The sequence below is a fragment of the Pan paniscus genome, chromosome 3 (genome assembly GCF_029289425.2).
Source record: "Pan paniscus chromosome 3, NHGRI_mPanPan1-v2.0_pri, whole genome shotgun sequence".
Classification (NCBI taxonomy): domain Eukaryota; kingdom Metazoa; phylum Chordata; class Mammalia; order Primates; family Hominidae; genus Pan; species Pan paniscus.
This window is the reverse complement of record NC_073252.2, coordinates 38,554,047-38,575,810: the sequence shown is the minus strand read 5'-3', so window position 1 is coordinate 38,575,810 and position 21,764 is coordinate 38,554,047. Positions and strand designations below refer to the sequence as shown.

At 40.8% G+C, this 21,764-nt stretch overlaps 1 long non-coding RNA gene across 4 annotated transcripts in view; it reads right to left on the bottom strand.

Moving 5' to 3' along the window:
* Positions 1–146: 146 nt before the first annotated feature.
* LOC117979945 (uncharacterized) overlaps positions 147–21,764 on the bottom strand; it is a 56,705-nt gene continuing 35,087 nt past the window's right edge. Inside the window, exons 2-4 of one of the 4 annotated variants that reach the window (XR_010111849.1) lie at positions 20,469–20,628; positions 4,022–4,211; positions 147–2,095 (exon numbers count right to left, since the gene is read on the bottom strand). This is a non-coding gene — a long non-coding RNA (uncharacterized LOC117979945). Of the gene's footprint in view, positions 2,096–4,021; positions 4,212–9,850; positions 14,016–20,468; positions 20,629–21,764 lie in introns of those variants that run through there. The other 3 variants (XR_004671015.2, XR_004671016.2, XR_004671018.3) reach the window with 3 other exon arrangements.

Here is a 21,764-nt window from a genome sequence, read left to right as displayed (position 1 = left end):
GTTATTTTTTAGTCTGTGCAGAACTGGCCCTGGTATTTCATTTGGCTGCTTTGGTCTCAGCAGGCCTTCCAAATAAATAACATACCCATGAGACCCACTGAGGGAATGGACTAGATTGTCTGGGTTCAGTTCCTGGCTGTGCAGGTACCTGTTATGGTCCTTGGACCAGTTACTTAAGCTCTCTGTGTTTCTGCTTCCTGAAATGTAAGATGGGAATAATAAATAATACTATATATTTCATAGGGTTGTTATAAAAGATTGGATGAGTCGGTATTTGCCAAGTGCTTAGAATATGCCTATCATATAGTAAGCATTATACAAGTATTTGTTTAAAAAATAAATAAATATGAGAAAGGCAGAAACAGCCATAAGCTCTCTGGGCCCCATTTGTTTGAGGTTACAACTTACTTGACATAAAGCTGAGGCATCTAAAGCTACAAAGAGGGTCAAATTTTCTTTTGTTCCATGCTGGCTGAACCACGTGGTCCCAGAAGTAGGAAGGAAAGAGAAGGCTTAGGAAGCTAAGAGCCATGAAACACCTGCTGAGTGGCAGGACTTCCTAATGGCTTTCTGTGTAGAAACTCAGTTAAGTCTAATCAGGCAGGTGCTATCACTGCCCTCATTTTACAGATGGGGAAACTGAGGCTCAGAGAGGTGAGGTAACTTGGCCACAGTCACATGCTATGAGTGGTGAAGCTGAGGTTGAACCCCAGCAATGTGTGACTTTCAAGTGTGGATATTCCACATTAAGAATGATATTTACATGGGAGACTTCACTTTACATGGTTTTAAAAGATTAAAGTATACATCAATCTCTAGTTTAAAGATACTGAGGGCGCTTTTATTTAACAGGCCCTAGTAGCAAATTTTCCTGTAAAATGTTTAACTTCTCTCTGTTTAGTTTGGCAAGTTTGAATTTTTACATGTTGTGTTTTCTTACAGTATAGTGCATCTCTATTGTTCAAAAAAATAAATTTCAGGCCTGGAACTTAGTTAAATTCTGAGGTTTTGTGGGTTGTCCTTTAAAAAAATTTTTTTTACTTCTTTTCTTCCTTTCTTTCTTTGTTCCTGCCTGCCTCCCTGCCTTAATTTTTACTTCCTTCCTTCTTTCCTTTCTTTTCTTCTTCCTATTCCTCCTCCTCCCCTCCCTCCCTTCCTTTCTCTCCCTCCCTCCCTCCCTTCTTTCCTTCCTTCCTTGCTTCCTTCCTTCCTTCCTTCTTTCCTTCCTTGCTTAAGTCAGGAATACATGATCTAAAGATCTCTCTGTGTCCTTCTAAAATAGCTGAAGCTCAAAGCCAGTAATTACTAGCAAAAAAATGACCATTTTTGTTGCCAATTCTGAGCACATTATCTTGAAGCTCAAAGCCTGGCCTAAAACAACTGAAATTATAAATAATTAACATCATGAATATCTCACAGGTCCAAATTCCTCCACGAGTAACCGCAGAATTCCTTTCTGTTCTCTGATCTGTCAATGCTACCTTTGCAAATGCCAGTTCCAAAGACATAGAAGCAAATATTGCTCAATGTTTTTATTAATGACTATGATCATGTTCAAGCAAATTGTGCATGTTCAAGGCACATTCCCTGTTCTTTCTCTTTAAGAAAAAAAATCACTAAGCCCCACCCTACCCCACCCTTAGCTTTGAAAGGTCTGAAGTCAGTGATGCTTGAGATAGAGCCAAGATAAAACGAATTGAAAACAAAATGAGCTTTTTTTTTTTTTTGAAACTTCTGTTTCCAGCTTATAGACACTCCCACCTCAAGTTGCAGAATCCTAGGGATCTGACCCAGTGTCACCTTCAACCCCACTGGGGCCTTTAGGCCTGTCCTATGTAGGCTGAGGCCCCTCCCAGGTCAGTCCCTACCCCCATTGGAGGCGAATTAACTCTTTCAGGGGAAGACTTGTGCTGGCTTCCAACAACCCAATCTTCCTACTCTGGAGGCTAATCTTTTCCCCTTTTATGCTTTTGCCTTCATAATAGTCCTCATTCTTCTTCCAGAGGGTTAGAGGGTGCAAATAGCCAAGAAGCAGTTGCAAGAAGGCTCTGAAGTTCACATCTTGTGGGTAGGGCCGGCAGTAGGCAGGAGAGACCTGGGAGAGAGATTAGGTGAAACATTAGCCACAACCTTTTGGATTCAGTCCAGTGTCTTTCAATTATTTCTTTATGTGCTTTGGGTACTGGGCTTATTTGGCATGAGACAGGCATCCATTAGAAGATTTCACAATGATTTGCCATGTTACAGTTCTAAACATGCGAACTCATCACCAAAGAAAATTTATGTTTTTACCGCCTTTTCCTCCCACCTCTCCCTGGGGAGCTGCAGGAAAAAGCAATCCAAACGAATTAATCAAAATGACTAGGTTATGCTCTAAAAATAATAAACGTTGCCGTAGTCTGGATCTTTTTCAAGTTTGAGCTTATTTTGTGGGCTTGAATATCGATACGTCAAAGCGCATGTGCATGTATATATTTTTATTAGAGGGATGTGGACTATTGCATGAGGACAGGTAAGTTATTAAGATACACAAATGCAATTGCTCTCATAATACTAGACTGCATTTCAACTAAGTTAATTAAGCTACTTGGCCAATGAAGAGGCAAAGGGTAGGTGCCTTAATGATTCCTTAACTTGTCTCATAAGCCAGCCTTGCAAATTAGGATAGGCTACAGAACTTGAGCTCTGAAAACAAAGCAGGACAGAAACTGAGGTGCAGACTTAGAACAATAACAAAAAGGAAAAATGTCTCCTTGAGCTTCCCTTACCTACTGCATAAGACATTGCTAGACAAAAGCAAAAGGACTGGAAAAAGTTGAAAATTTATTCAAAAAAGTTAGTAAATAATAACAGAAAACAAGCAAACAAGAAACTGTTATTATCATCATATTTTCAAAATATCTTCTAAGAGATCAGCTCCAAAAGAAAGTTTTAATATAAAAAGAAACCTGTAGCTGAATCTCAAGTTTTCAAGGCCTTCTTGTATTGTGAGAAGGCAATTAGATCAACATTAGGGCGAGGCCGAGAGGGAAAAATCTGTATTGGGAAAAAGGAAAGTGGTGATGATCGGGGTAGAGTCTCTTCTTATTTTAAATGATGCAGTTATCTGATTTTTAATTGACCTTTTTCCCTAATGTATACCCCAAATATCCTCAAGCAAGATGTTTAAAAATCCAGATCCAAACCATCCAGAGCCCTTGATGATAATTTATCCATGTTAGGCAGGGTGACGAGGCCCCTGTGATTGTCAGAAAAAATTAGGAGCAAGGATTCCCCAGCTTTATTGTGCATGTCCTTTGTCTCTGGATCTGATCCCTGATGTTATTGGGCGAAATCACAAGGTTATTTCCCACCTAAGAAATCTCATCTGGCTTGAGAATGCTCCTTAGATAATTTCAGCGTCTTTATTCTCCAGAGAAGGTTGATTTCAGTGTTACTAACCCCATCCTACTTTAGCCAGCCTCCATTAATCATGGCTGGCAGGAGAGACTAGAGGGTCATGGGTAATTGAATTCCAGCCAACCTTCAAACCTAATTCAAGTCAACCCTTTGACCTCTTTGCTGACCAAATCTGCTGCCAGAGCTAGTAAATAAATATTGCTTTTTAATTAGACGAAGCCTTTTTCGAGAGCCTACTATGTGTTAGCTTTGTGAGAGAGGCAACCATTATCTCACTTCATTCATTCATTCTGTCCACACTTCCATTGGAACCCAGACACAAGGAATTAACAGATAGTGGAGAGGAGTATAAAGGTCAACTTGGGGTCAGCCCAGTGGGAAAATATGTGCTTTACAGACACCCTGACTTCCTATCTTTGAAAGAAGATAGATCTTTAGCATTGACAGAAAGGCTGAAGTCCTTTCTGCACAGGAAAATGAAATGATAAACATTTTCCCTTCTCTCGAGAAGCCATGTAGGATCTTCCGACTCCAAAGACTTCTATTCAAGTCCTCCTGCCACCATATTTGACGTGGAATGTCGGGTAGGTGATTTTACCTTTGTAGGCCTCAGGGCACTCACCTGTGACATGGAACAGGGTGTGCACCACTAACCTGGCAAGGTCATTGTGATACAATGTGTAGGGAAGCTCCTTGTAAACTGCTAGGCTCCAACCACACAGGAGATTGCTGCCAATGGCTCTTGCACACTCTCTGTTAAAGATGCCACCCAGCAATGAGACCAGTCAAAGACAGGGCTGGGGAACAGACACCTAGACAGAGAGTACACACTCATTTTAAATAATGAAATTTTAGCTGGATTTTCTCATGAAATTTGCTTCTTTTGTTTTGCTTGGTCTCTGGGTCACCACCATGCCTAAGTATACACATGATCTGGATTTTTTCTTTTTTCTTTCTTTTTTTTTTTTTTTTTTTGGCCAGAATTCTTTTGTGGCATTTAGAAGTCTCCAGAAAATATGAAACTTACTTTTCCCTTTCAGAGGAGGCCACCCCACATTTTATCACCTATTTCTCATCCTCAGACAATTAGAAACTAGCTCACCAAGGACTAGCAGTGTTCCACTATCACCAACCCTCAAATTTCATAATAAAGCTAGCACTGAGTTGCTACGATTAATATTCTCAGCAGCAATACTTTTGGGGGGAAATGATGAGTCAAGGATGTGCAGAGGTTTTCTTAGAAAAAAACCAAATGTGCTTGAATAATTTACTCTCTCATTTTAATTCCAAAATGATATGAGGCCCCTAAGGCTTAGCAAGCAACCGGGGGACCTGAGCAGCCTGGAGAGGCTGTGTTTAAGTGGTAATGTTAATGGAATTATCCGTTGCTGCTGGAGCACTGTCTGCTGTCGAGAGATAATTACCCAGGCAAAGATGAGGTATCATTGAAGATAAACGCTGAAGCAGGGACCTCAATGTTTATTTTCCATGCTAGGGCGTAATCTCCTCCGTTGTTTAACTTCATTAGCATCCCTGCTAACCCCGGGCCACACAATTTCACTTAAAAGAAAGAAATTAAATAACCCGAACATACATGTAATTGTAAACAAAGTGGCAGAAGATGTGGGTTGGGCTGCTTTTGCTGCTACAGTCAGTGGCAAACAAGGCTTCTCTTTTACCCTATCCTTCTCCCTGTGCAGTGAAAATGAGAGCAATGTTTGTTGAGTGCTCACTGTGAGCCATAACTTGTGTTAAGCATTTTATATATGTTGTCCTATTTAATCTCCACACATAACAATTCCAGGAGATGAGTACTAGCAGAGGAAACTGCGTGTCAGAAATGTTAAGTGACTTGTCCAAGGTCACTGGACTAGTGAGCCATTGAGTGAGGGTTTCAACCCTGGCAGACAGGTCCCAGCTATTCACAGAAAATCACTGGACCACGCATAGTCCACATGGAACTTCAGCTTGGTCTTCTTGATTTTACAGCAGAGTCCAGGCGATTTTATCACCACTACAGCTGCCACTGCTAACTTTATTGGAAGGACTGCCAAATCTCCCATCCAGTACTTATGTCCTCGGTCCAGTTCTGTGTTTCTGTTTTATTGAGAAAGAATTTGCATTCAACCCCATGTGGTCAAGACCGAGCTTTTTAACTCATCCCCGAAGGCCTTCGCATTGGCCACGTTCCCGGCCTTCTTTGGCCAATCTGTAAGCAATCACTGTCTCCTCACCCCAGGCTCTTTCACCCAAAACTTATTATTATGAAAATTACATGCAGAAAACCTGAAAGAATATTTCAGTGCACAGCTGTCTAGCCTCTACCAGATTCAACAATTGTTAACATTTGCCATGTTTAACTTACAAACCAATCTTTCTATTTTTCTTTCTGAACCATTTGAAAGTTGGTTTCAGAAATCATGACACTTCAGCCCTAAAAGCTTCCCCGTGCATCTCTGAAGATTGTAGGACATTTCCTGCATGACCACATTAGCATTATCAGAGCTGAGAAAATTAACAATAATTCTCTTGCTATTATCAATTATCCAATTCATAATCATAGTCATTTCTTAACTGTTCTCCAATTATCTCTTATAGCTGTTTTAAAAAAAAAAAGAAGTATCTGCATTGTATTGGTAGTAATGTCTCTTTAATCACTGGTAATCTGGAACATCTCCCCAACACCTTAATTTTTTCCCCACTATGTTTAATGTTTAAGGAATCACTAGTTTTTGAACAGTTGAATTGCTTTCTGTTCTGAAGGGTCTCAAGTGGTCTTTAACTCTCAACCAACCCTTAGCAAGATGGTGGCTCCAGAATCTCTACATGGGAAGGGCTTGAGGAGAGATGCAATCTGGTTAAGGAGTCCCGGTGAAGGCCTTTTGCATAAGAAACATATGTTTTAAAAAACTCAGATTGTTGAATTTTTTTTTTTTTTTGACATGGCTGCTGCCCTAACATAGAGGCAGTCTGTGCTATAGGAGAGGTGATAAATGGTAATTTGTGAATGGTGCAGATTCTGAGCAAATTGCCTAGGTTCAAACATCGGCTTTGCTACTTCCAAGATGTGTGACCTTGAACAAGTTACTTAACCTCTCTGTTACTCAGTTTTATCATTTGCAAGATAGTGATGATAATAATAATGGAATCTAAGTCAAAGAGTTGTGCTGAAGTGAATTAATAAACGCAAAGCAGTGAGAATCCTGCGTGGAACAGAATATTATCTATAAATGGTAACCATTATCATTATTCATATTCTTTCCCTACTTTCTATCAACTTCCTTCTCCAGTTACTTCTTAGAACTGGAGCACCTAACATTTCTGGCTGCCTGCTAGTTTTGCCTATTGCCTTTTTACTTTATGTTCAATTTATTCGGGTTGGCCCAAGGAATTCTTGTTTGCCTTCAACCTCATCTTCATTCCTCTCTCTAATCCCCTGTTGTTGTTATTTCCAATCAAATTATTTTAAAAATATCCATTTGGTTCTAGTTTCTTCTATTATCTTGTATGCCTGGTTTAACTTCTGCCCTTTTTGCACTGAGACATAGATTCATCCTTGGATTTAAGATGCGATTAAATCTGGTGATTCTAATCCAGGAGCACTTCCCTACCGAAGTGACCCATGAAGTTTCTGGTTCCTATTCATTCATTCACTCACTCAGTCAATTATTCAACACACTTCTGAGCCCCCATGAGGAACTGGGCCCTTGGCTAGACACCAGGGATACAGCAGTGAACTAAACATGGTTCTGGCTGTGGAAAAATAACCAACAAATTGCTAAAAGTGAATCTGAACCAGGTAGTTCTGAAAACTCCCTGCACCTCACCACATATGATAATTCTGGGAGAGTGATTGAAGGGGAGGTGAACAGGTTCCTTTCCCCAAAGTATCCTCCACAGTCCTGAAATTTCTCCTAATAAAGTACGGTCATGCACTGCATAATGACATTTTCATCAACAATGGACTGCATGTACCATGGTGGTCCCGGTGGTCCCATAAGATGATAATGAAGCTGAAAATTCCTATTGCCTAGTGACTTTGTAGATGACATAGTGTGGTAGCGTAATCATTTAATTTTTAAAACTATATTTAGTGTAGCCTAAGCATACAGTGTTATAAAGTCTACAGGAGTGAGCAGTAGTGTCTTAAGCCTCACATTCACTCACCATTCACTCACTGACCCACCCAGAGCAACTTCCAGTCCTGCAAGCTTCATTCATGGTAAGTACCTATACAGGTACACCATTTAAAAAATCTTTTATACCATATTTTGTTGTACTTTTTCTGTGTTTAGATACACAAATACTTAGCATTGTGTTACAATTTCCTACAATATTCAGTACAGTAACATGCTGTCTAGGTTTGTAGCCTAGGAGCAATAGGCTCTATCATATAACCAAGGTGTATAGTAGGCTATGCCATCTAGGTTTATGTAAGTACACTCAATGATGTTTGCATAAAGATGAAAAGGCCTAACAATGTGTTTCTCAGAATGTATCCCCATCATTAAGAGACGCATGACTATACTACTAAATAATAGTAGCTCGGGTCACTTCTTGTTTTCCTCACAAGTCCTTTAAACATTTCTAGGCCAAGCACGGTGGCTCAATGCCTGTAATCCCTGCACTTTGGGAGGCCGAGGCAGGTAGATAACCTGAGGTCAGGAGTTTGAGACCAGCCTGTCCAACATGGTGAAACCCTTGCCTCTACTAAAAAAAAAAAAAAAAAAAAAAAAAAAGATTAGTCAGGTGTGGTGGGGGGTGCCTGTAGTTCCAGCTACTCGGGAGGCTGAGGCAGGCGAATCGCTTGAACCTGGAAGGAGGAGGTTGCAGTGAGCCAAGATCGCACCACTATACTCCAACATGGGCAACACAGTGAGACTCCATCTCAAAACAAAAACAAAAACAAAAATAAAACAACAACAACAAAAAAGGTCTAGAATCATTTAAAACTTTAGCAATGACTGCTTATTTTCACAAAAGTATCGTATTAGAATAACCATTACTTGGCACAATTTTCTCATCTGAAGAATGGGTATTATAATAGTACTCACCTTATAGGGTGTTAAAAGATTAAATGTGTTAATATTAGTAAAATGCTTAAAACAGAGCATGGATTTGTGTTTGGTAAATAAATAAAAATAAGTTTGTTGAGAGATCATGATGGAATCAAAAGAGAATAAGACTCAGAGAAGATGAGCTTTGAGAGGGGTAAAGGGAGGAAGGTAGAAGCTTGGGCTTCACTCAACTGCCAAATGAGTTAGGAATCATTTGAAGAAATTCTGGAGAGGTCAGAGGGAAAGTAAAGATTAACTCTGACTACTTTATAGTTTTTAAAAAATGACCTTCTTTATTTTCTTTATTATCTTTATTCTGAGTTCTGGACTCTATAATCAGCTGATTCCAGAACAAGCATGCCGTCATGTTGTGCATATTGGGAAAGAAATTTGTTGGGAGACAATTTTCTGTGAGTTTCTCTAGTTTCTACACATCTCGTAAGCAGAGACACTGAGTATCTTTGCTCTGAAATATCTTTTCGAGAATGTTTGTATAGTGAACAGCCTTGGAAGATGGAGATAGTCCCTCTCTCTCCAGGCAAAGGGCAGAATTTTTACTGCTATTACAAAAGATTCAGGTTCCCTAAGTTCAGGTTCCTCTTCTGTAACAAAACTCCCTGTGTGAATGGTGTCACCTGGCCCTTTTCTCTTCACCCTGTGAGAATTGGGTATCAAGAAGCTAACAAATGTTGATAGTGTGGCTTCTACTATTGGTGTAAGTACTAAGGGAGATTTCACAATCATATAAAGGAATTACTATAGTCTTCCCCATCCCTTCTTTCTCTTCCTCACTCAGTTAGGCTACTACCTATAAATAGTAACTTTTTCCTCTCTTCTTAATCTCCTCCTTACCCTCACCTTACCCCAGTTCCTGCATAATTTCAGCCCCATGCCCCACTTCAACAAGAACACAGACTGTACATTTGACCTCCCAACAAATGGGCCCATTTGTGATCCTGGACTGGGAAAAGGAACCTCACAAGGGAGTCCCTCCTTTTTGGCTTTTTCTCTCCCTTTCCGGCTTTCCAAAGTATTCCTATTTAGTGACTTCCAAATGGGTATGGACTTAGAAGGTCTCCATTTGCTGCCCTTTTACTATCTTCTTTTTTTGCCCTAATCATTCTCTCTGTTGTCTTTGATCTTTTCTAAGCCTTCCCGAGGCCTTTTTCATGAATGGGGAGTGTATCCCAGCACCTGGCCCAGACCCTGGCTCATGGCAGATACCCAGTCACTCTAAATTCCCAAACTCTTATGCTCTACCCTTCTCGTTTTCTGGACCATCCTAACCTTTCTCTCCTACACTGTCTGTATCTCTTTTCACTCTTAAAGCACTTCAAGGAAGAATCTAGAAGATAAAAATAAAAGCAAAAACTGAAACACATTAAACACAACATAACTTTATTTTCAAGATGAACAATAAAAATACAGAATGTGTGCATTTTTTTGTAAATGGTTTTCCACAGATGACAGTGGTAATCTAATAAATGTTTACAGGACAAACAATTGTGGTTTCACAGCCTTCTACTCCTTGAGCATTTAAACATTTCTACAAAGCAACTTCTGTCATCAACATCCAGCACAAGGGTAGTTTTGGATGATTAAGTTTGGACCTGTTGCACAGCATTTTGGGACTGATATAAACACATTGCTGTGGTAAAATGATCTTTTCAGTTTGGGTGGTTGTTGAAGTATGAGTCAGTTGGGGGAGCTTGGGGGAAAAGACTGGGAGATACCTGGATGCCCATGCATGTGGCAAGCTCTCGGGGGAAGGGAAGAGGGAGGATACAGACCCGGTATGCACAGACCACTTTCTCAATATCAGAGAGCTGGTTCATGGGGTCTCTGGGCCAACAGCAAGACCCAGCCCACCTAGGGACCAGGAATTAGAAACAGGGAGCATCATTTTTTAAAAAAAGCAAAATCCACATTAGGAATTTTTTAATTGCATAAATTATGTGTGAACACTGTGAAGACATTAGAAGATATAACAAGGAAATTAATAAATAAAATTATGTATGATTTTGCTACTCAGGTGTAATCACTGTTAACATTTGGACAATAGTTTTATTTTCAATGTGTATGTATATTTTACACACATATGTACACCACATAACTGGGGGACATATCACACATTCTCTCATAGATTCTTTTTTTGTTTTGCTTACATTGTCTTTTGACCAAAATTATATATCAGCAGCAAAGTTTTCTTTCATGTCACTGTCCCAAACACCTCACTAGATTGGTGTTATTATTTTCCCCTCTTTTTTCAAATTTTTTTTTTGAGGCAGGATCTTGCTCTATTGCCTAGGCTGGAATGAAGTGGCATGATCACAGCTCACTGCAACCTCAAGCTCCTGACTCAAGTGATCTTCCTACCTTAGCCTCCCGAGTAGGGACTACTACAGGTGCATGCCACCATGCCCCAGCTACTGCAGCACAGTTTTAAATGGCTACATGGTATTTCATTGTGCTGATAGTTTCTAAGTTATAATACCTACTGCCTATTTTATCCATTTTGGTTGTCTTCAAGTTTTAATTTTTTACTGTCATAAACAATGCCATAAGAAAAGCAAATTTAAACTACAATGAGATATCATCTTATACCAGTTAGAATGGCTATTACTAAAAAGAAAAAAAAAACAGATGTTGGCAAGGATATGGAGAAAAGGGAATGTTTATACACTGTTGGGAATATAAATTAGCACAATCTCTATGGAAAATAGTATGGAGATTTCTTAAAGAACTACAAATAGTACTACCATTCATTCCAGCAATCCCACTACTGGGTATCTACCCAAAGGAAAAGAAATCATTATATCAAACAGATACATGCACTCATATGTTCATCACAGCACTATTCACAATAACAAAGATATGGAGTCAATCTAAGTGTCAATCAGCGGATGGCTGGATAAAGAAAATGTGGCATATATACACAATGAGATACAATTCAGCCATAAAAAGGAATGAAATCATATCTTTTGCAGCAGCATGGATGGAACTGAAGGCCATTATCTTAAGTGAAACAACTCAGACACAGAAAGATAAATATCACATGTTCTCACTTATAAGTGGAAGCTAAAAATGTGTACACATGAACATAAAGTATAAAATGATAGACAGTGGAAACTTTGAAGGGTGAGGGGTTGAGGGGGAAATGGATGATGGAAAAATTACTTAATGGATACAATGTACATTATTTGGGTTATGGATACACTAAAAACTCAGACTTCACCACTACACAATATAGCTGTGTAACAAAATTGCACTTGTATCCCTTAAATTTATACAATAATAATAATAATAACCCAATGCTGTAGTGCATATCCTTATCATACTTCTTTGAATGCTTGTCTGACTATATTCTTGAGATAAATTTCGAGAAAGGGAATTTTAAGCCGAACAGCATGCATATGCTTAGAACTTAGATATGTATTACAACCGTGCCCTCCAGAAAGTTTCAATCAATTTACAGTCCCGCCAGCAGTCAGACTGGGTTTTTGAACAAAGTTCAATCTCCATTCTAAGGAGGAGTGTGAGAATTACTTGCCGCTGCGAATCACAAGATGGCTTGAAATATGGGCAAATTGAGAAATACTGTTGTTCATACAAGGCTCTTCTTTAATGCTGTGACCTAAGTCACTTCTACAATAAAGAAAAGAGTATCCTTGTGTAGGTGGATGTAATATATATTGATCATGAAAACAACAAAAGACCAAGAGTTTTCAAACTTGTGGAGAGATAAACTCAATACAAGAATACTGGGTCAGAAAAGTGAGTTAGCAAAAGCAAGTGTATCTATTTTTTAAAAATTCTGGCTACATAACAAATTACCACAAACTTAGTGATTTCAAACAACACACATTTATTATGTCACAGTTTCCAACACAGCTAATCTTGGTCCTCTAAAAGGCTGCAATAAAGGTGTCATCCATGGCTAGGTTCTCATCTGGAGGTTCAATTGGGGAAAGGTGTGCTTCCAAGCTTATTTAGTTTATTTATTTAGTTGTTACTCATTTTTTTGCAGCTATACAACTCATGGGAATTTGATTCCTCAAACTCGTCAAGGAAAGCAAGACACTATAGCATGTCTGCTAACAAGACAGTCTTACATAATGTAATGTGATTAGAGGAGTGATATCCCACCAGTTTTGCCATATTCTATTGGTTAGGAGCAAGTCACAGGGCCTAACTATGCTCAAAGAGACGGAATTATACAGTTATACAAGAATGTGGCCAGGCGCGGTGGCTCACACCTGTAATCCCAGGACTTTGGGAGGCCGAGATGGGTGAATCACAAGGTCAGGAGATCGAGACCATCCTGGCTAACATGGTGAAACCCATCTCTACTAAAAATACAAAAAAATTAGCTGGGCGTGGTGGCAGGCGCCTGTAGTCCCAGCTACTCAGGAGAGTGAGGCAGGAGAATGGCATGAACCCAGGGGGCGGAGCTTGCAGTGAGCCGAGATCGCGCCACTGCACTCCAGCCTGGGTGACAGAGCGAGACTCTGTCTCAAACAAAACAAAACAAAACAAAACAAAACAAGGATGTGAATTCCAGGAGACAAGGATCATGAGGCTACTTAAAGTCTGTTCATCATAGTAAACAACTCTGAAATCTCTCTCCTTAGAATGCTTTCCGCGTGAGTAATCAAGGAAGTTGAAAACTTGGGAAAATGTAAAATCCAAAACTCATTGACCAAAAAATATTTATTCTAGGTCTCTCATTTCAAGTGGCGGTAGATAACACAGCATTCTATAAATAAAATGTGGCCTATGGTAAATGTGGTATTTTCAAAGGTGTACAGGGGAGCATGTGTTTTGTTTTTTGGGGAATTCACTTCCACATCCCTATGACTAAGATATTTTCTCCCAGCTTTGTCTTGTGGAATGAGGTGGCGTTTTCCCAAACCCATGTCGTGATGACCACAGTTGAGACATTTTCCATATGAGAAATTGTGCTAGCTATTCTTATGTCTCTAATTACTATGTCTCCCCAAGACCTAGCCATACGTCTCCATGGCCTTTTAAAAAATACAAAGGGAGCCAGGCAGTTAAAAATATTCTTTTAAAAAAGTAATATGAATCATGTTATTCAAAAGGAACCGTAAAGGAGGTCCCTACCGATATCCGCATTTTTCTCTTTTTAAACCTCTAAGGAAAGTTCATGCTCTGTATTTCATACATTCCCCTTTAGTCCACTTAATTATAGTCTGAGTTGTAAAGTAGCTATAATACATTTTCTTAGGAAAACATTATGCATTTGATGCACCTTCATATTATTGTTTGTAATTAACATTGTTTGACATAGCATCAAACACTTGGAGGTGAGAGAAGAGAAGGGGAGAAGATTCCTCTTTCAGTATTTAATCTTTAGTCCCCTTCTCCTATTTCAACTGATTTCCTTCCTAGACCTTCAGTTAAAGGAAAGCAAACTCTGATGGTCCATGAATGAGTAATAAATGACCAAGAAGGAGTGTGAGCTTCTCATTCAATGAATACTGCAGAGGTTTCTGAAGGCTTGAGCTCTATGTATCTGCTTCATCAATTAAATTATTCCTTCAAAGGAAACAAAAAAGGTAATTTTTTAGTCACAGTGAAGATGGTGATGGTTGGGTAAAAATGTTTCCTGGGTGGTGGTCAGAGCTTGTCTTCTTCCCCTTCCTGCTTAACTTCCGCCGCCCCACCCCCCAACCCCCACCCGCCCATTCTCTAAGGCAAGGAAGCTGCCTGGCAGTCAGATTAGCCTGAGAAACCCTGAAAAGGAAGTAAAGGAATTACATTCCCCAGGGGACTGGCAGTGCAGAGTGGACCTGGCCGGGAACACTGTTTTGGGTGTTGTGCTCTTCTTGGACAGGAGAGGCGAAAGAGGAACTAAGGAGGGGAAACAATGTGCTTGGATTAAAGGGTCTTGGACTGGGAATGCGGTAGGAGAGCTGCAGAATAGGGCAGGGGCAGGCTGGACCTTCTAGTAACAATTGCTGTAGACTTTACGCTTGGGCCCCTTTAAATGTTAGAGGGTGTTGTTGTTGAAGACTGGTGTTCCCATTAGCCTGGGCTTATTTAAGTGTTCTATCATTCTGACCCCTTATAAGCCTGTGGGAGTTTCTCAGAGCTGCTGTAACAAAGTTCCACAAACTAGGTGCCTTAAAACAACAGGAATTTATTGTCTCAAATTTCTGGGGGCTAGAAATCTGAAATCATCCACCCTGTGCAACTAGGGAAATCCTTCTTTGCCTCTTCCTAACTTGTGGTGGTGGCTGGCATTCCTTGGCTTGTAGACACATCACTGCATTCTCTGCCTTTATCATCACGTGCATTCTGTGCGTATGTGTATTTTTGTGTGTGTCTATGTAGGTGCGCGCATGTGCGTCTTCTCTTCTTATAATAAGGACACTAGTCATATGGAATTTAGGGAGTACTAACCCAGTATGACCTCATCTTAACTAATTGCATCTGCAAAGACCCTGTTTCCAAATAACATCACATTCCGAGATTCCGGGTGAACATAAATTTTGGAAGGATATTCTTCAATCCAGTGCAAAGCAGAACATATATATGCACACAATTAAAGCTACTAGCCAATTAACTTGAGTTTTCATGCCTAATGAGTTAGACTTGGAAAGAAAGCCAGTAGTACTCCTCTTGGGAAAGGAACTGAGCTGAAATTTTCAACTGCTGTAGGTTTTTCCAAGCCAGTAGACCTCTCCTTAAGCAATGTGCTCTATTTTCTGCTGATTCTATTCTCCAATCACCTCCTTCCTACACACACTTATGCTGCACCGCTAGCAAGGAGAAGGAAGACTTTGATGATTATCTCCATCTTTATCTCCAACACCCATAGACAAGGCATTTTGCTTGCCCTGTTTTGAAGAAGCAGGACACTGGCCCCATCAGCATCCAGCATCACAGAGGTAAGCCTGGCCAGAAGCAGTGTTGGGGGACTGGAAGACCAGGGGCTACTGGGCTATCTTGCTGTAGGAGCCCAGGAAGGTGAAAAGAGTACAATGATGTTGGAATACAACTCCAGTAGTTGAAAACTCCCCACTCCCCTTAGTTAAGGAAGACTTACAAGAAACTAATTTACCAAGTGCCAGAAGATGTTTAGGGCCATATTTTGCCCAGAAAAGCAGTCTGCATGATTCAGGACAGGTAGAGTTCAGTCTCAGACTTACTCACTCTAGGCTCAGAAGTGCAAAGAAAATGTAGCTCTATAATTTTATGGTCTTTAAATGTTTCCTAACCCCCACACCACTGACTAATGAGAGATTCTGGTAAACTGAATTTTAGACCAATCTGGTATACTCAGGCTATTCCAGTAAGCAGTCTCTTTTGAGTGAGTCAGTTTTTCCAATTTACAATATTCTTCCTGGTTCTCTCTAAGATGGTATCTGGGAATGTGGAAGGAAGGCACTTTGGGCCAGTAGGGGAGAGGGAGGCCCCTCAAATTGTGCTAGTGCATAGCTGTGAGCTAGCTGGCATTTGTGGGGGTGATTAGACTGCTATTCACACAGGCTGTTCAGAGGAAGTGTCCTGCTGATGTATGCAGCTGGGGCACTTGTGGTCTGTTTTCTCCTGGCTTGGACAGGGTTCAGGATCCTCCCAGCTGACTCAGTTCCATCTCAGCCCTCTCTGGCACTCTGGACTCTCTGGGATCTAGCTGGGATTCCTTTTCCGGTGCCAGCTTGGTGGACAGATCCACAATATACCCTAGCATGGCCATTCTTCCCTCTAGGCCAGGGGACAGGTATAGCAGGGCTCTTGAGAGCAGAGCCTATGGCCCCATTTGTCCCAGTCTGAGCTTCTTCACCCTGTCTTTGATATTCTTAGTTATATCCTCTGGTCTAGACCAAGATAGGAGCCTGAGAAGGATGCAAAGGAGGTACAGCGTTGCTGGACTGCCCTGGCTGGCTCCACTCTCAGAATCAGGGAAAGGTCAGGGATTGGAGATGGAGTAAAGGTTTAGATGAAAAAGGAAAACAGCAAGAATCTTAAGATAAAGTCACTTTGACCCCACCCCATCCCCAATATTACTGTTTGAATATGTAGTCCATAATATTGGGCATGGAGGAGAGACAAATTATGGCAGTAAAAAGACAAATCAGAAATTAAGCATTGAACTCCAGAATATGATGGGCATATTCTGAATCTGCACTGCCCTCCATGGTAGCCACTAGCCACATGTGGTTATCGAGCACTGGAAATGTGACTGGTGTTACTCAAGATTGAAATTTTGAATTTTATTGCATTTTAATTAATTTAAAGTTAAATTTAAATAACTGCATGCGAGCTGGGTATGGTGGCTTATGCCTATAATCCCAGTGCTTTAGGAAGCCAAGTTGGGAGGATCCCTTGAGACCAGAAGTTCAAGAGCAGCCTGGGCACCATAGTGAGACCCCTGTCTCTACAAAAAACTAAAATATAAAATAAATGAGCAGGGCATAGTGGTACAAGGCTATAGTCCTAGCTACCTGGGAGGCTGAGGCAAGAGGATTGCCTAAGCCAAGGAGTTCAAGGCTGCAGTGAGCTATGATCATGCCACCCACACTCCAACTTGGGTGATTGATTTATATTGATTATATGACTTATATTGATAATAAAGTCATGTAGTGAGACCTTGTCTCTAAAATAATAATAATAACAACTTTTAAAAGTACATGTGGATAGTGGCTACCATATTTGACAGTTCAGTTCTATACATTAACCTTTTACATGCCCTGTTTTGGTGATCTGGCAAGGCCCATAGATACCTCCTAAGACTGTGAGTTTTTAAAATTATTATTATTATTATTATTATTATTATTATTATTTTGTGGGGAGGAGGTCTCACTCTGTCACCCAGGTTGGAATTCAGTGGCGCAATCACAGCTCACTGCAACCACTGCCTCCCAGGCTCATGCGATCCTCCCACCTCAGCCTCCTGAGTAGCTAGGACCACAGGCAAACGCAACCACGCCTGACTAACTTTTTGTATTTTTTGTAGAGATGAGGTTTTGCCATGTTGCCCAGGCTGGTCTTGAACTCCTGAACTTAAGCAGTCTGCCTTGGCCTCCCAAAGTACTGGGATTACAAGCATGAGCCACTGCACTCAGCCAGATCAATGTTTTTAAATCCATAAAATAAGTATATAGGATTACAATGGAAATCAATTAATTTAATATTTGTATTGTTCTTTGGTTTTTTAATTTTTAAAATTAATTAGAAAGTTCATATAGTATAATACTCTATGTTGTTCTTTATTAATGCATTAAATATCAATCTAGCAGTGAACCTAATAACTATCACAATTTTGAAATAACAATGAATATAAATGGTATCTTGACATATCTGATACATATCATAATGTCTTGTGAAAATGCCTATGATTTACATTAACAATAAAATCATGTGTACTGCTAATACTACTGTGGTTTAGGTTCAGTTAGGAATTAGTGAAATAAACATGTGATTTTTTTTTTCCCATCTAAGTTCACAAGGTCCCTGAATTCTCTTCACAGGTTGGGGGTACATGGACCCAGGTTAAAAAGTCCCACTCTAGATTTTTGTAGATAAGACAGGTTGATGAATAAGGTTAATTCCTTCTAGAAATATATATGGAATGCCTCCTACATGCCAGGTACTGATCTAGACACTTGGGCTGCAGCATGAACAAGAGAGACAAAGTTGGAGTTTTCAAAAAGTTTGTATTTAAGTGAAGGAGGACAATAAATCAACATTCAGATAGTTTTAAATGGTAGTAAATGCTGTGAAGAAAATATAATAGAGTGATCTAATAGAAAGTGACCGGAGAGAAAGTGGCTATTTTAAATTGGGTGATGGGCAAGTTCTCTCCAGGAGGCCATTTGAGTTGAGGCTTGATTGAAAGACGGAGCCAGCCTCGTACAATCTGAAGGCAGCACCTTCTGAGCACAGAAGGCCCTGTAGCTAAAGGCCCCATAGCTAAAAGGGATGGGTGTGATTGGAACAGGCTAATGGACAGAGGGAGCACTGTAGAAGATTGAGGTCAGAGAGGTGGGATGGGGTGGCAGGGGGAGGCCAGGTCAGTGCTGGAGCACTGGGTTTGTGAGTACTTATCATAGACAGCTGGGAATTTAGATTTTATTCTAAATCCACTTAGAGTCGAAGGTGGATTACATGACACTCTTGGTAAAGGTTGGATTAAACAGGGAAGTGGAAGCAGGGAGTTCATGCAGAGCCTGATGTAATAGTGCAAGTGCGATAGTGGCTGGTGACTCAGGAGGGCATAATGCAGAAGGAGAAAAGTGAATGAATTTAGAGAATCTTTTCAAGTAGGGCTTATTAGCCACAGGAAGGGAGCATGAAGCCCCAGCCTGACTCAGGGCAGTGTGAATTTCTGAAATGAAAGAGTGGTGGGGGAGGCAGATTTGGGGGCAGAGTGAAGATTTCTTTTTTGGTTTAATTAATGTCTTTTGGGTATTAAAGGGGAGAGGTTTGAATCTATAAATCTGAATTTCAGCAGAGAGGTTAAGGCTGGTGCTATGAATGTTGCATTCACCATCATCAAGATAGTATTGAAGCCAGGGGACTGAGAAAGATCAACTAATAACAGTGTTGTACAGAAAAGGGTGAGTCTGAACCGTAGGGAAACCGAGTATTTAGGATTTATTTTTTGATTATCTACTGTGCACCTATTCTTGGTCCAGACTTTCTGCTTCCAAAGGCAGTGCACCATTCTCCGACCAAAAACAGCCCTTCTACTGATCTGGTAAATTGACTGTGGGTTAAGATTATGACCCCTACAAAGACCTCTAATAAAGTATAATTGTACTTTTGCAAGAATCTATTACCAAATATTTCCATAACTAACATCACAATGAGGCTTCCCAGGCATTTGCCTTTTCTTTTGTTGTTGATTCCAGTATCTGAATCTCCTTCCTACATTTGAAGATTTCCCCCACTTTATGAGTCCCATCTTTCTCTGTAGATTTCCCAGGGAGCTATCGTAGGGAGTGATCTGAGGCTTTGTTTCTTAGAACGCGTTCTCCACGCCTGGCTTGCTGGCCTTCCTAGAGATCCTATGAGCTACTTATTATCCTTTAATAAATTCCTTTTCTGCTAAGCCAGTGTTGATGTTTGGGTTTCCCAGGAAACAGAATCCCAGACAGAAATTTGTGTGCAAGGAGGTTTTGGGAGGAGTGTCCTCTGGATCAACATCTGTCCCCTGGATCACAGGGCAAGGTACACAGGAGAGGGCAGAGAGAGAACTTGAACTCTGATGATGTTCCAGTAGAAACCTCATCTGATACCACGGGGAGCTCAAGAGCTGGAGGGCCCTTTAGGGGACTGGGATATTTGTATCCCTTCTCTTCTCCCTGGTCATTGAATACAGGCTGCCCCAGAAAGAGGGCAAGCCCTTGGATGAGATGACTTTCTTAGGCTAAGAGCCACATCAGGTCAGGGGTACAGCTGAGACCTATCATCCACTTGCACTCCCAGTCTCTAAAGCAAGCGTTACAGTTTACAAATCCTTTCTTCCCTGGATTCTAGCAATAATCCAATCATTTTCTTCATAGTTCAAATGAGAAACTGAGGCTCAGAAATAATAAATGAACATCTAGAACAAGCTTGTCCAACCCATGGCCCACAGGCCACACGCAGCCAGGATGGCTTTGAATGCTGCCCAACACAAATTTGTAAATGTTCTGAAAACATTATGAGGTCTTTTTTGCTCATCAGCTATCATTAATGTTAGTGTATTTTATGTGTGGCCCAAGGCAATTCTTCTTCCAGTGTGGCTCAGGAAAGCCAAAAGGTTGGACTACCCAAAAGCAACCAAAGTTCCACACTAGATATTGCTGACAGTAAACATCTACTCCTACCCTCCTAGCATCTGGAAGGCAGCCAGGGTTCTGAGTGAGATTTCAGTTCTGCCAGTGAAATGCCTTTGATGTAGAAAGAGGTAGAGGTGAAATGCAAACCCTCATCTTATGATTCCAAATGCTGTTTCTTTGCCTGCACCATATTGAACATTGTTGCAGAGAACAAACAAACCTTTGAGATGGGCAAGCTGTCCAAGAGCCTGAGTAGGGCCTGGGCAGTTCAAAAATCTTGAGCCATATTACTTTTGGATCTTTCCTCAGGAGTTCTCAGAATTTGGGACAATGAATTCCAGTTGGAGCCACCATTTGTGAAGGAATCTCACCTTATCCTCCTATGGGAAAAACAAACAAAAAAAAAAAAGTCACTAAACAGCAACCAAAGTGCCATAGTAGATATTATCTGCTGACAGTAGACATCTACTCTTACCCTCATTTGTGTTTCCTCCAAGAGTCTGGAAGGCAGCCAGGGTTCTGGGTGAGATTTAAATTCTGCCAGTGAAATGAACTTTCATGCTATTTGGAAGGCAGAGGAGAGGTGGAGACTGTTTTCCCACAGCTGTGACAGCAGACAAGAATGTGCCAACAAAAGCAAGTAGCAACAACTGGGCTCTGCACTCCACTCCCTGGTCACCAGTGTCTGGAACAGAGGTGGCAGGAGCTCAGGTTTTCTGACCTCTAGCTTATAGCAACAGTGGTTGATCTTGAAACCAAAACACCAGAAGCTGATTTTTACTACTCCTTCTCTTCTAAAATGTTGTGAGCACTGAATTTCCTAGATGAAGCCAATCTCTTTCTGCTTGAAATATTATATTTGTAATGGTTTTCTTTTTTCTATGCTGAACCTGAGATAGCACCCCAAGCGTGAAGCCAGAGTCAGTGACTCCCCTTTCCACACCCAGACATGATATAACCAGAAGAAAAATGCTCTTTTACCCAGAGAGCGACATGGAGAGTACCGTAAAACAAACTGGATCTCAAAGTGCTGAGATGACTCCTCCGGGGAAACTAGTGACTGTTGGCCCATTGGGGATTGCTTCTTAAAGTAGGTGGGATGAGAGCCTTGTCTTGCTGTGTGGACTGTAATACTCAACCTTTACCACCATGCACTTAGTCCCAGCACAGACCTATCTTCTACCTTTTTCATCCACCATCCTAATGTCATAGAGAGGGAATGCATGAAATCTCACCAGGATGCTTGCTGGCCCACCATGTTGACAAGATGCCTCGCTAATAGAGCAGAGACACAAGAGCCCATGACCATGGCATGGAGCCAAGTGTCAGCTAAAGTCAGAGACAGCGAAAGGAGTGTAAACAAAGGAAGAACGCTTTACAGGCATCATGAATCCCACACCCAAAAATGCAGACAGGCAGTGGACTTTTGGAAATGGAGTCTCTTGGATTTGTAGCCATCAAAAACAAAAAGGCTTTTCAAACAAAGATGTCATTTTACAGAGGCAGAAAGAGCCAA